Source organism: Paroedura picta, chromosome 9, assembly GCF_049243985.1.
Source record: "Paroedura picta isolate Pp20150507F chromosome 9, Ppicta_v3.0, whole genome shotgun sequence".
Lineage (NCBI taxonomy): Eukaryota > Metazoa > Chordata > Lepidosauria > Squamata > Gekkonidae > Paroedura > Paroedura picta.
In genome coordinates this window covers 67,690,390-67,705,183 of record NC_135377.1, presented here as the reverse complement: position 1 = coordinate 67,705,183, position 14,794 = coordinate 67,690,390, and positions in this window count along the sequence as shown.

Sequence of the window (14,794 nt, the reverse complement as noted above, 5' to 3'; positions counted from 1 at the left end):
GGGTGTGCCCATTAGACCCCTGGCCACTGCATTCTGAGCCAGTTACAGTTTTTGGAGCAAGGATAAGAGTAGGCCTGCAGAGAGCAAGTTACGGAAGTCCAGTCTAGAGGTGACTGTTGAATGGATGACTGTGGCTAGCTGTTGTGGGTCAAGGCAGGCTGCTAGTAACTTTGCTTGGTGTAGGTAGTCCAGTGCTAACAGAGATTTCCAAAAGGAAGAAAAATAGTATAATTTTCACCAACCTCTCTTTGTGCTCAGAAAATGGAAGAAATCTCCTCTAGGTATATGAATTCTTTACCGATATGCACATTCCCTTAAAATCTTCATTGGATTTATGAAAAGTTTGCAACACCAATTATAAATACTCCACATCATGAGATAATAATGTGGCTGCAATTAAATTGACATTCCTTTAGAATTACTCAGTTCCACTGAAGGGATTACATGAAAGATGCCTTTTACTTGGTGTCCAAATATAGTATACTGAAACTGTTTTGCAATCTGTCTAGATACTGTACAATCTACTATACAATCTATATACCATCCCATTTTGATTCAAGGATGGTCTATGCAGAACTCAACACAGTTGGGCTGTATCCATCTAGCATTCTGCTGAAGGTGATCTCACAACTTCACCTTCACTCTCCCAGTATCTGAACCTTCCTATCCACAAGGGACCCATGACTCCCAGCATCATAGTTTAAGAGTTTGCAGGGCTCTACTTGGCTGTGGAGGAGGATGAATTGTCTTTCACTTACAAAAGTAGCCAGGATAAAACTCATTTTATTGCAGAAAGATCTAGAGAATTTCCGCCCTGAATTTCAAAGTCTTGCATGTGAAACTCTCCCTCATAACCCTGACTTGGGTCGCCCCAACAATCCCAATTCCATCAGATCTCAGATGCTAAGGAGGGCTGACCCAAGCTAGTATTTGGATGGGAGATCTCCAAGGATTGGGGTGGTAGTTCCTTCAAAGAACATTAGGGATCACGACACAGAGGCAGACAATGACAAAATAGGGGGGGGTTGCAAAATAGAGCCTGCTTGCACCTTTGTTTTCATTGCACCTCTTATTCCCACCATTCTGAGCCCTTGATTGCCGCCCCCCCCTTCCCTTCAAGTGTCCCAAATGTAATTTTTTTTAAAGTTAGATGATAACATTCTGATATTCTATCATCATAACACTGCTGCGTAATACTGCAAGACTCTTTAAACTTAGAAACAGCATTGTAAAGCAATCATTCTTTTTTGGAGGACAAAGGTAGCTTTTTTGGTAACAGAAGGGGGGAGGGACAGCAGGGACAAAGAAAGGGGCATTCCCAAACAATTCAGCATGGCAGTTTCAGGGGAAAACCTGATTGTATGTATTTCCACATTGGGCAGCCCCAAATTAGATCCCACTTAAAAAAAAATAAAAATAGGTTTTCTGGGGATTCCTTAACTGTGAGGCACATGAGGAGGCAATTCTGGTCTGCACCTGAAGAGACGAATTTTAGCACTGAAACATATGAAAAACTCAACCTTTTAAAAATGCAAATCCAAACGCTATCCCTATAGTGGAAACAGTCTCGGTCTTCCCACACTTATCTTGGCATGTTCAAATTCTCTTTTCAGCCACTACATCCACTCAAATGTTCTTCATTCTCCTCAGCTTGGCTGGCAGAATTCTATCATATTAAGCAATTGTGATTTGCATTTATGATGTCCACGTTCACCTGTCATTTTTCTAAAAACATCACCCGTCTAATACTGTCAACCGTTCCTGATCTGTTAATCTAAGGTGTTTCCCCAAAAAAGTTGGGTTTCAAAGTTCATCTCCATGGTACGGGTACACCGCTTACATTGCACTGCCTTCAACGGAATGTAGGTCACCTAACCGCATACCAGATTAAAGCCCCAGACATCTATTCAGAATCTGACTGCTCATCTATCAAAATGTATCATCTCATAATTAGGAAAGCAATGATCTTTTATTCATGTGTGTTTTTTTAAGAGAGCATTTTCAAGCCACAAAGCATTCTTCCCTAAACGTTCTGTCAGTCATCCTTATAACGAGACATCAGCCAATGGCCCAGTTGTCAGGTTGTCCTAAACTAGCCCTGAAGCTATCCCTGAGAATTATGACAGACCTTTTTTTTTTTTTTACATAAGTTCATTAGGGTTCAAGTGTTCCAAAAATTATGCAGCATCTTCTGGCTTGGAGGACATGACTGCAAAGCATGTCATAAATTTAGTTTAGTAAGAAGAGGAAAGCGTTGTCAAACCACAGCTGAATTCCAGGGAAATCTTGGGGTTTTGCGGTGGCCCTGGAGAGGCTGGGAACCCAAAGGCTGAACTGCAAAAATAATTTTTAAAATTTTCAGATATTTATTGCATGAAGTGCACTAGTTCAACAGGGGAATGGTATTTTATTGTCTGCCATCTTGTTATGTTATTATTCTATTGTGTTATATTTTTAATGGGGTATTTTAGGGTATATTAGTGTATTTTATTGATCTTGTAAACTGCTTTGAGACATTCAAGAGTGGCAGTATATAAATATAAATTAAATAAATAAATATCAAAAACATTGTCATCTTAACTTAAAAGCATCACATTTCTAACTGTACATGCAACCAGGGGTAGTCAAACTGCGGCCCTCCAGATGTCCATGGACTACAATTCCCAGGAGCCCCTGCCAGCATTCGCTGGCAGGGGCTCCTGGGAATTGTAGTCCATGGACATCTGGAGGGCCGCAGTTTGACTACCCCTGCAATAAACCAACACAGAATGGACCAAATGCATTTCAGCTCCGAGGGGCCTTCCTCAGTGGTCAAATTATAGTGAGCAATACACTCATGTATAAAATCAAAGGGCTTGCTGGGTGGCAAAGAAAAATCTGTTAGGTGCTGCTCCAACTAGTCTTTCTTATGTAAAGGTATCTGATTTGGAGCCTACCTTCTAAAATATGCACTTCCAGAGGCCACCATTCTCTGCTTTTGCTCTGCTCTCAGTCACCAGGCCATTCAAGTGTATGTCAGGAAAAGGTTACCCAAATGGATGGGAGCTTATTAATTTTAAATATATTTTTTAAAAAATTGTTAACACATTTATCAGATGACATGATCATATATGTTGAGCCTTCCCACCCATGCAAAATGACCAATGATGGGAAGTTGGGAAGGGGAGGGGCCCCTGGTGGGCATGTACCCAGCTACGCCTCCCAACCATATTCTTGTTATTATTTTGTTTTTATTAGTACTATCATTACCATTGCTATTATTTCTATGAACATTTATGCACTGGGAACTTTACTGTCCCAGCTCCCATTCAGGAGCACAAATTGGGAGCAGATAAGGTGCATGGGGATAAATGCTCCCCCGTGTGGGTGCAGGAAGAGGTGGGGCAACCTGCCACAACTAAAACTCCAGCCTGCAGCCTAGCATAAAACCTCCAGTGCGTAAATGGTCTATTTGATACAAAAAAAACTAAGTTCAATATTTAGTTCCTTTATATTCCTTGTGAGCCACAGGGGAGGGCTATATGCAAATGTGTGTGTGTGTCTGTGTGTGTGTGTGTGTGAGAGAGAGAGAGAGAGAGACTGTGTGTGTGTGTGTGTGTGAGAGAGAGAGAGAGAGAGAGAGAGAGAGATTCTGCATGATCCTGCCACTTCTGGGGTTTCTCAAAGCCTAAAGAATGTTTATCAACATTTTCTCTACCTTTTCCCTCTCTTTCATTCCTTAGGGACTTGTGAGTGTCTGTGTTTTGAATGTCCCCCAATCTTTCCCCAAAATAAATCTTCTTGAGGGTAAGCTAAGCTGTCATCTTTATTTTAAAAGGGTTTCTCCCTGGGAAAAGGACCCTGTACACATTGGTAAAAAGATCCTGCAGCTGTCCTGCCTCTTGCTAAAATATTCAAATTCCCCATAATTCCCCTCAAGGGATCCACTCCGGGTAACAACATTTTCAATCAGTAGCCAGTTGAGTCAGTAACCCTAACACCAGTTGCTGTTTCATCTTCAAGAATCGAGAACTAATCAGGCCCAAGATGAAAACAGAGATCAAAAGCTCAAAGCTCATCCTTGAAGCGAGGACCTTCCCATCTCAGCCAAAGTGCTTCAATGGAATGAAACAATATCTTAAACTCCCCCCCCCCCAAAGCCAATAACTGCAATAGTACTGCAGTGGGTAGAAAATACACTCTAGCTTGATCATGTAATATTCTTCTTGAAGTGAATGGCTTAACCCAAGGGTTGTCAAACTGCGGCCCTCCAGATGTCCATGGACTACAATTCCCATGAGCCCCTGCCAGCAAATGCATTCGCTGGCAGGGGCTCATGGGAATTGTAGCCCATGGACATCTGGAGGGACGCAGTTTTACTACCCCTGGCTTAACCTTTTCCAGAGGCAGAAGAAGCGTTCATGACTTTCGGCACATTTGGCCTCTCTGCTCTGATGTGTGCTACGGTTTGGTTCCTGTCTTTGTCTTATTATGTTTATAAAATTTTGACGAGTGTCCCAGGGATTTGACAGGAGTGCTAAGTAGTTCTGCAACCGAGATCCGAATCAGAATCAGCCCTTCATTCCGGGCTTCCTGACTTGGCAAATGGCATTAAAGGGCTGTTTCAGGTCATGTTCAGAAACTAAAAGAAATGTTGGTCCGGGGGTTAGAAAGGCTGGTTTTCCCTGTTTGATTTTGACCACTCTTAGAGCCTGCTTGGATTCTGTTGCCCGAGACACTCTGAGCTCTGCTTGAATTGTTTGGCCACATGAAATTCTTATTACACAACTGAGGAAGTCCAACAATGAAACTAGACATGACTTAGGATACTACTCTTGGCTGTGTTTGATGATGATGATTAAAGATTTTGAAGATAAAATACTTTTCTTCTTGCTTAACGTTGACCTGTTGAAATATATGAATTCTTCTGAGATTTACAGGATTTCTTGGGCTATACTCCCCCCCACACACAAACACACACTTCTTGGTATGCATTCTAGGGTGGCCAGGTTCCCTCCTAGCCACTGGCAGGCATGTGAGGGTAGGGTTTCCAGTTCCAGGCTGGAAATCTCCTGGAGATCTGGGGATAGAACCTGGAGAAGACAGGGACCATCGAGGGGTACAAGGTCACAGAGCCCCCCTTCCAAAGCATCCATTTTCCCAAGGGGAACTGATCTCTGTAGCCTGGAGATGATCTGTAATTCCATGGTCTCTCCAGGTTAGAACTGAAGGTTGGAATTTCCACTGTATTCCATTAAACACACGTCTATTACTACTCATTCCTGACCTACTACAAAAATATTATGTGATGTCAGAAATAAGCCCACAGACTGAGAACTACAGAAACCCAAGCTGTCAACCTTTTACCACCGGTACAGAAAACAGTGATAAAGCACTAAAGGAAAGAACACTCAGGGAGCCTGACCTGAACCAACAAGAGACAGAACCAGAGCTTTACAGGCTACCAAAATTCAAAATAAAAATGATATCTGCTCTAAGTACTGCAACATTAGGTTAGGTTGTAGTAAGGGCATGGGAGAAGGGAGCTCATGTAAATCACAAGGGGAAATGAGCACACCAAAAACACACATAGAGAAGATGTGCTCCCATCATGGTGACACATAGGTTTACCAAGCCGTTCAGGAAAAAAGCTACAGATGCCCTTTCTCTTTACTGTGCACAGCCCGTGGCAGGGAGGGATGGAAACAGCACACACAGATGTTGGAATATGCATCATTGTCCATTGGGTCGAGATGGGTCGGACATAACTTTGCACCTAACAGCAACAACGACACACACACAAACAATTGTGAATGGCTGCTCCTTGTGGATTCCGTCTCTCCGAGGTGTCAGGCTCATGCAGAGAACACCCAAATGTCATAGGAGGAATCGCACCGTAAAGATTCAAGCTGGAACCTGTGCAAGGCCGGCTCCAGGATAAAGAGCTCCCTGGGCTTTCCCCCAAACCTGGGCCAGCTCTGCAAAATTGCCAGGTTATAGGGCTTGTGCGAAAAAGACTCACAACAATCTGCCTGCCCTCTGCTGCTTTTCTTTCAGTGATAGATGATGACGATGATGATGATTTAATTAATTAAATTTATAGAACACCCCTCTCTGTGAACAGATTTGGGGTGGTTTACAAAATATTAAAATTCAGTTTAAAATATGATAAAAGGACAATAAAACAGTAAATACCTCATGCTCGGTTTTCCCGTTTTTCCTCAGTGGTGGGATTTTGCAAAAGAATGATGCCTCTGTCTGTGTGGTGTCCCAGTTTCAGAGGACATACAACATTATGTCCTATTCTGCCCTCTTTTCATAGAATCCAGAACCAATTTTTTGACAACTTTCCCCTTCTCTTTCTCAGATCTTGGAAAACTCTAATTTCTGCTATCTGATGAGGATCCCTTTGTAATGAATAGAGTAGCATTCTTTGCTCTGACGGCCAGGACGTTATGAGCTGAGCAAGCAAAAGGTTCAGAAACAAATATACGACAGGCCTATTGGCGTCATTGAAACATGGGCTTCTTACTTGTTTCACCTGCACCATTTTATTGCAACAATTTATGAGACTTTCTTGGGTGAACTTGTCTTAGTCACAGTTTTCTTAGGGCTATTCTCACAGAGCAGTTCTGACAGAGCTCTCTCAGCCCCACCTACCTTATCAGAATTATTTCTACACCAGAGGCTTTGTGCTGGGCTGGAGGCTAGAGTTTGAGCCAGGACAGGTTGCTCTGCCTCTTCTTGCTCCTGCAGAAGAGCATTTGGCTTGGTACACCTAGATTTGTGCTCCTGCACAGGAGCCAGGGCAGCAAAGTTCCCAGTGTGGAAACGGTCCAGGTGTCTGTTGTGGAGAGAGGAAGGGAAGGCTATTGTAAGCCGCTTTGAAACTCCTTTGGGTAGTGAAAAGCAGGGTATAAAAATCAATTTTTCTTTTTCACAACAAATTCAAATTCATTAATTCATTCATTCAATGAAGTTTTAGAGGAAAAGAATTACAGTGTTCAATAAGTTCTTGATTAGAGATACAAGTCGATTCCAGACTCATCCTGCTTCGAACAAGGGGCAAAAAAAGCAAGGTCCCACCAAAGCACTCCTAATTTCAACAAAAAGTCACCCAAGCCTTTGGAGCCACCATGGCTGGGCTCTCAGCCACCCTTACCCCACTGCACTTTCTCTCTCCTTGCCTGGGTAATTTATTCCATACAAGGAAAGTGAGTTCAGAGCCATCAGAGGGACATCAGGCAGGGGATGTATAATAGTCCTGAGGCCCATGGGCTGCGAGATGAGAGCTGCTAATTAGCGTTTCCTTTGCTTCCTCTTCCAATCAGTGGGATTCTTGGGTGGAAACTGTGAGAGAATGAAAACATACAGGCTTGGATCTAACTGATTTTCTCTGCCCTTTTAAGAATTCTCTTTTGGAGTGAACATTTGTAACCCCTTCTCAGTGAATTCATTAAACTGTTTCTCATCCCAGGATTCTGCCCACGATCGAGCTTGAGATTCGAGGCAGGATCAAAGCAGGCAATGTGAAATGACCAATGCATGGCTAGATCCCAACGCCAGATGCAGTCAGTTTAAACCTGGAACTGACCAATAGCATGCACTGGTGGGAAGGTCCATTGTTTGCTTGTGAATATGTTGGGGCCTTCAGGGGTGGGGGAGTTCTCACTTAAGTTTTGCCTCTTGTAACACCTTGCTGAGATCCTAATGAAGAGGTGATTGAACTCCCAGTGCTTCCTGTGAACCCACAGATCTAACACCATCATTCCTAATTTCTTTTGACTAGCAAGCGGCGAGCTACCAATGAAGAAGCGACTCCTGCTGGCAGTGAAATGGCCGCAGCCTTTATTTGCCCCCTTGGGTTGGCACCCAAGACCAGGTAAGTGAGCCTGAAAATTACCCCCAGCCGTCCTGCATATTGTACTTCGTGTCGCTCGGGGGCCCTGTCCCGCTCCCAGCGGGGAGGGCAGGTAACACCGCGACACGAAATACTTGCCCAGGAGGCGACTTGTTGAGGGCCAGCGGGCGTCCACCTCTACTGGCTACCTCGGCCGCCTGGTCACAGGCCCCTGACCTCCCAGCCGGGTAGGTCGCACCCTTATCGTGACCGGCCTCGTTAAGGAGACCCCTTTTCTAGGGAGTCCCGTACGCAAACGGGACTCCCTACAAACAGGCTCCTTCCTGGTCAAAACCGCAGCTGTGACAAATAATAACCATAACAACTTATCACTATTTTAACATAAACCTTAAGGGTGGGTGGGAGAGTGGCTGTCTGCCCTGGCTGCGGCGCGAAGAGGCCGTTGGACGCTGTGCTCCGCCTTATGTAGGCGTGCGCACTCCCCGAGCACGCGACATGGGCTGCAGCGGCCCGTGCTGAGTCAATCGGACGTCGCTCTCCCTCAGCCGCCGCTGCTGCGTCAAAGGGCGGCCCGGGTAAGTCCCATCCTTTTCCTTTACCCAGGATACTTACATTTTGACTCAGCACTTAGATTTCAATCTATAAAAGCTCTCTCTGTCTCTGTCTCTGTCTCTGTCTCTGTCTGTCTCTCTGTCTCTCTCTCTCTGTGAAGTGCCTTTGACTTTGGTTCAAATGACCCCCCCCATCCTCCAAACTAAATATAAAATCAATATATTTTATTCTCCCAATCATCTCTATTCTTAATAGATCTCAATTCATCAGCCACACATTGTTACCCTTTGAAGTCAACCAAACTCCTTCCTACAAAGCCATATGATTTGTTGTCATCAGAAAGCAGTGGCCTACTACAATTTATATCACCAAAATGAGATGGACTCCACTAAACCAAAGGTACAGGTGTGAACTGGAGATCAAAAGTGGCAACAGACAGTTTTTAAAAAGCATTTTCAGCCTCCGTGGAGACCATGGTTTCTCCCACATGTGGACTGACATAGTGCACCAGTCTTTGTCCTGAGAGGAGAGGTCAGAGATTCCTAGAGTGCAAATGCAGTCTGTATTTCAGCTTCATTTTCCAAGGGGAGAATTCTGGACTGAAAAAACAAGCATTGGTCAAGGCATTCCAGGAGGGAAACAACAATCAGCACAAAACATGATTTGCCGATGAAGAAAACGGTTGGAATTCTCGCTTTGCACCCCTTGCAGGCACACTCTGAGGCTGAAGTGATGCATTTGACAGTTAGCCTTTGCCCTTGACAGTTGGTTGTTAGTGAAAGAGAGTCAGAAACTGACTGAGACTCTCTCTGTTCATGTTCAGGTTTATCTGTCAGAAAATGTAAAGCAATTACTATGTCTATATTGTGAATATCAAATGAAACAATGTAATAACTAGATAGTTAACTTTATGTGAACAAGGGGGGGGGAGTGTATATCTGAAGACCAGATTTTTTTTACCTCAAAGAAAAGGTTACTGTTAAGGATTGTGTTTGACTTTTCTCTAGTATGTGAGTGAGTTTTGCTACAGAAGATGATGTACCTTGTTATTTGAAATAAGAAGAAAATAACTTAGAACCTGCTGTTATCACCTGGCAGCTTTTTATATACAACTTTATATACAATTTTCTCCACTGAACAAACTCTGACTGGGAGATTAGTGTAAATTGACCAGCTTCCACAAAAGGTTTCATCATATTTTAATTTTTTTTCTCAACTAAGATATTGATAGAAATCAAAATCCCAGTGTTGCCCTCAATAGTTTTTACCATCAAGCCCCAATAAATATTTCAATAGAACCTTTGCAAAAAAAAATTTCTCGGACCTGAATTATGTGCAGATTGTGACAGCCTTGCTCTTAAATGCCTGTTGATTTATGAAAAGAGAGACTTTTCCTGAGTGCAAACCGGATTCCTGGATATATCAGCATTGTCAACCCTGATGTTGCGCTGACTTTGCTTTCTGCCCTTCAGAATCATGCAGATAAATAAGGAATGATGGAAGGAATGTTGGCAATGTCTTGCTTGTTCAATCCGCAGTGATCCCTGGTATGGCTGAAGGTAGCAGAAAGCAGGGAGCGCCTTTTGGATATAAAATATACCTTTGCAACCTGCAAACTACCAAGATAAAAGTGATGCAGAAGCTACATTTGGTGGGCTGACAATAGGGGTGACACCAAAGAAGAAGAAGAAGAAGAAGAAGAAGAAGAAGAAGAAGAAGAAGAAGAAGAAGAAGAAGAAGAAGAAGAAGAAGAAGAAGAAGAAGAAGAAGAAGAAGAAGAAGAAGAAGAAGAAGAAGAGCTGGGGGTTTTGTACCCCACTTTTCACTACTTGTAACAGTCTTAAAGTGACAATACGATTGCTGGCTGCATATGGAGGAGGGGCAGGGTATCAAACCCAGTTCTCCAGATTAGGAGTGGCAGTGCCTAACCACTACACCATGCTGGCTCTCATCCTGAGGAGGCTGGGGTGTGGGAGAGGGGGACAGTGCCACAGATCCCACCCTCCAAAGCAGCCATTTCCTCCAGAGGGACAGTATTGTCCAGAGGTCAGTTGGAACAGCAGAGATATCTCTAGCCCCCACCCCACCCCCTAGCTGGCAATTTTATTTTGCAGGGGGCATGCACCAAATTTCCTGGTTTCGCAGTTCAAGACCGAAGGTTTATTAGAGACTTCTAGAGCTACTCCAGCCCAACTCACATGGACCCCCATCTCTTGTGACCCATTGGGGTCTATTTTATTCCCCTCCCCCAAGAGAACAAGGATTTCCACAAAGTTTGCCAGGTCTCCCCTGACCACCAATGAGTTATGGGGAGTAGAGTTGCCAGATCCAGGGGAGGAAACTCCTGGAGATTTGGGGGTGGAGCCTGGGGAGGTCAGGGGCCTCCGTGGGGGGCAAGGTCCCAGATGCGACTCTTCCCAAGCTGATCTCTGGAGACAGGAGATGAGCAGTCATTCTGGGAGATCCCCAGGTCCCACTGGGAGGCTGGACCTCTGCCCTCAGAGTCTCATTTTCCTGCTGATCATGGTGCCCAAACGCCCCCTAACATCCTTTGCCTGGTCCTCAGAAACAGGATCTCAGGGGTCCCACAAAAGGTGGACAAACTATACTCCAAGGGCAGGAAGGTTTGCCCTGCAGAAGCGCCTCATCTGGATTCAGACCATATCACAGGCAGTCCCTAGTTCCTATATCTTCTTGCTACTTGCCCTTCTTCTGGCTGGATGACCAACCAGAGGTTTGATTTAGTGTTGACAAGGGGCTTTGGAAAGAATGCTGGGGACAAATACAGCCAGGGGTGGGGGTGGGGGAGAGAAGAGACGAATTCTTTGGGTTACCTTTTGTTGAGCAAAATACTTCAGCTTGGCGTAATGGTTAAGAGTGGTGGCCTCTGATCTGGAGAACCCGGTTTGATTCCCTGTTCCTCCTCCACATGCAACCAACTGGGTGTCCTTAGGCCAGTCACTTCTCTCAGAGCTCTCTCATCTACATTGCAGGGTGCCTGTTGTGGTAAGAGGAAGGGTAGGCAATTTCAAGCTGTTTTGAGACACATGAGCCCTGCGGGGTGACCTTGGGCCAGTCACAGTTCTCTCTCGGCCTCACCGACTTCACAGGGTGTCTGTTGTAGGGAGAGGAAGAGTAGGTAATTATAAGCCACTGAGACTCCTTTGGGTAGTAAAAAACGAGATACAAAAAAAACCCCAGTTCTTCATTCATACCCCAGTTTTTTCTCCAGCGGAGACCCAAAGTAGATTTCTTCATTTTCCTCTCCTTTATGTGATTCTCACAACTAATTCATTCAGACTGAGTGACTGAGCAGTAGTTACCCTTAAGGAATTCATTACAACAAAATAAACTCCAGTGAATAAAATGGGGCTTACTTCTGCTTAAGCCTGCCCTTTAATAGCGCAATCCCAACCATTCTAAATCTATTAGTGGGAATAGGTTTAGAATAGGCTTTCTCAGCCAGGGTTTTGTGACAGTTTGGTGGAGTGGTTAGGAGTACAGACTTCTAATCTGGTGAGCTGCTTTGAGCCTCCTTCAGGTAGAGAAAAGCGGCATATAAAACCAACTCTTCTTCTTATGTGGAAGACAGGGGTTTGGAATGAAGTTCTTCATTCCTGTCTGAGAAACTGTCCCCCTGAAAGTTCCCGGGAGTTAGAGCAACAGATGCCTCAACCCTCTTTTTCATTTGGTCACCTGAATTGGCAGGAGCAAAGATCCTGATACTTCTAAAGGGATGGACAACTTAGTTAGCCGGAGGTGATTTTACCACATTGCCCAACATGCCAGAAATATTTTCTTGAAAGTGAAACGACAAGAGTTAAATATGGGGCAACTGGGAAGAATTAAGTGTTTGTTCAGCGGCATCAAGAATTTCCTCCTTAGGAATTCAGACTTTGAATGAGTGAAAACATGAAAACTTGGTGAAAGGTGCTCACAAAATCTCTCTTGGCTTGGCAGCTGCACATTTTGGGAGCAAAAGGTTTCACAGCTGGGCTATGTGGATTATAGATTAAGTTTGTGAACTGTCTATCTTCCCGCCCAGAGATGCTAAAAGATAAGAAGGGTCTTTTCTGTTCAAACCTGGAAATAGCAGAGAAGTTTGTGCCAGATCCGGCTCAGTCACCCCGGGGTTTCTTGACGGCCCTGGAAGGGTTTCCCAATTGGGTGGGAGTTAATTAATGTTTTAATATATTTTTAAAATGTGTTAAACATTTATCGGGTGATATGACCATATATGGTCATGTTGACCTGCCCCTGCCCCCAATGGCCAATGATGGGCCTGGAAAGGCTGGGAAGGGGAGGGGCCCTGGGTGGGCTTCCCAACCATATTCTGAACCATCATGCCACTTCTGGAGTTGAGAAAGGCTGCATTAGAGGGATAGAAATCTTGCGTGGCAAGTTGTTTGTCCCCCAGTGGATTTTCATTAAGGCTGATAAGTTTCCTCCCCATACTGCATCCGTAATCTCCAGGAGTTTTGCAATCTGGATCTGGCAACCGTAACTCCCTTCACTCCCCACCAGTGGCCAAGGGGATCTGGCTCCCATAAAGGTAAAGGTAAAGGTAAAGGTAAAGGTAAAGGTAAAGGTAAAGGTAAAGGTAAAGGTAAAGGTAAAGGTAAAGGTAAAGGTAAAGGTATCCCCTGTGCAAGTATCCCCTTGGGGTGACGCCCTCTAGCATTTTCATGGCAGACTCAATACGGGGTGGGTTGCCAGTGCCTTCCCCAGTCATTACCGTTTACCCCCCAGCAAGCTGGGTACTCATTTTACCGATCTCGGAAGGATGGAAGGCTGAGTCAACCTTGAGCTGGCTGCTGGGATCGAACTCCCAGCCTCATGGGCAGAGCTTTCAGACTGCATGTCTGCTGCCTTACCACTCTGTGCCACAAGAGGCTCCTCCCCTTACTCCACCCCAAAATCCCCAGGTATTCCTCAGCCCAGAGAGCCCAGTCCTACATACCAAACAACATACAGGTGGATCATACCTCAGCCATGCATCAACAGAAAAACTACTTCATGAATATTTGGGTTATCCTACCAACCAATTTAGATACACTTTTTATTTTAAAAATTGCACTCGCTCATTGTTGAAACCGCTACGCTGCACTGAAATGCAGTCACGGATGACGGGTTCATTACAACCAAATCTGCCTGTAACAGAGCTCCCATAAAAAAAACAATTCCAATATAAATGAAGGCAATGTTTAAAAAAAATCACTAAGAGAGAGTAAGGAATCCAAACACTGAGATATCAAAACCTGAAATGTCAACACAGGTGCTTGTGTGGTAATATCTCACACGAATAAAGTTTTATATGCTTTAGTAAGTGGGATGGTTGGGGGCATTTCAGAAGCAAGTGGGCCAGAAGTAAGCCTGGAAGACCTCCCCACACATTGTAGAGGGAGGGACCCCTCACCACTAGCCCTCACCTCCTTGCCACAAATCAACTAGCTGGAAGGGGAGACTTACCCAGAAAAAGAGCGAGGTACAGTTGATGTGGCAGCAATGTGTCCATATACTTCTGAAGTGAACCAGAAGTGATTTCAACATGTCAGTGATATTGGGGCAATACTCTGGTATCTGAGCAGAAACTCTATGATAGATGCCAAATTTACCATAGAGTTTCCCCCTAAATACCAGAGCATTGCCAGAATACCAACCCTAGCCTGGAGGGAAGAACTGCAAACTATCCTCCCTCCCCACTTTTTCCCCTGCCTCCTTTTGACAGTATTTTGGAAAGGGGATAGAAGCTGTCAGGTTACGTCAGGCTTTCTCAACCTGAGTTCCATAAAATCCGGGGGTTTCTTGATGGACCTGGAAGGGTTTCCTGAATGGATGGGAGTTAATTAATTCTTTATATATTTTTCAAATTTATTAAGCATTTATCAGGTGATATGACCATATATGGTCATATTGATCCACCACCCCCTCCCAAAATGGCCAATGTGGGCCTGGGGGGTTCGGAAGAGGAGGGGCCCTGGGTGGGTGTGCACACAGCTATGCTATCCAACCATATTCTGCATTATTCTCAAAGCCTAAAGAATGTTTCAGGGGTTTCTCAATGGTAAAAAAGTTGAGAAACACTAGATTAAGTTTACAATATAGTTATGTTGCAACATTGAGTTTAGGCCTTACCAGTCATGTTTGTTTTGGTATAACTCCCTTTCCTGAGAGAAAGGGCTGTCCAATCTCTAACCTCACACAACCCACAATTTGAAAACAACAAAATCCCAGAAATGAAACAATAGCGCAGACTAGCTCAAGATGCCTTACACCCCTCCAAAAGCCTACAAAATTTCTCACACCCTGACAAACAAGTTGTACTTACACATCTGATAACTAAGCAGCTCTACAAATTAACACTGCAGAACTGGCCATGACTGTCCCCACACAGAGGACTTG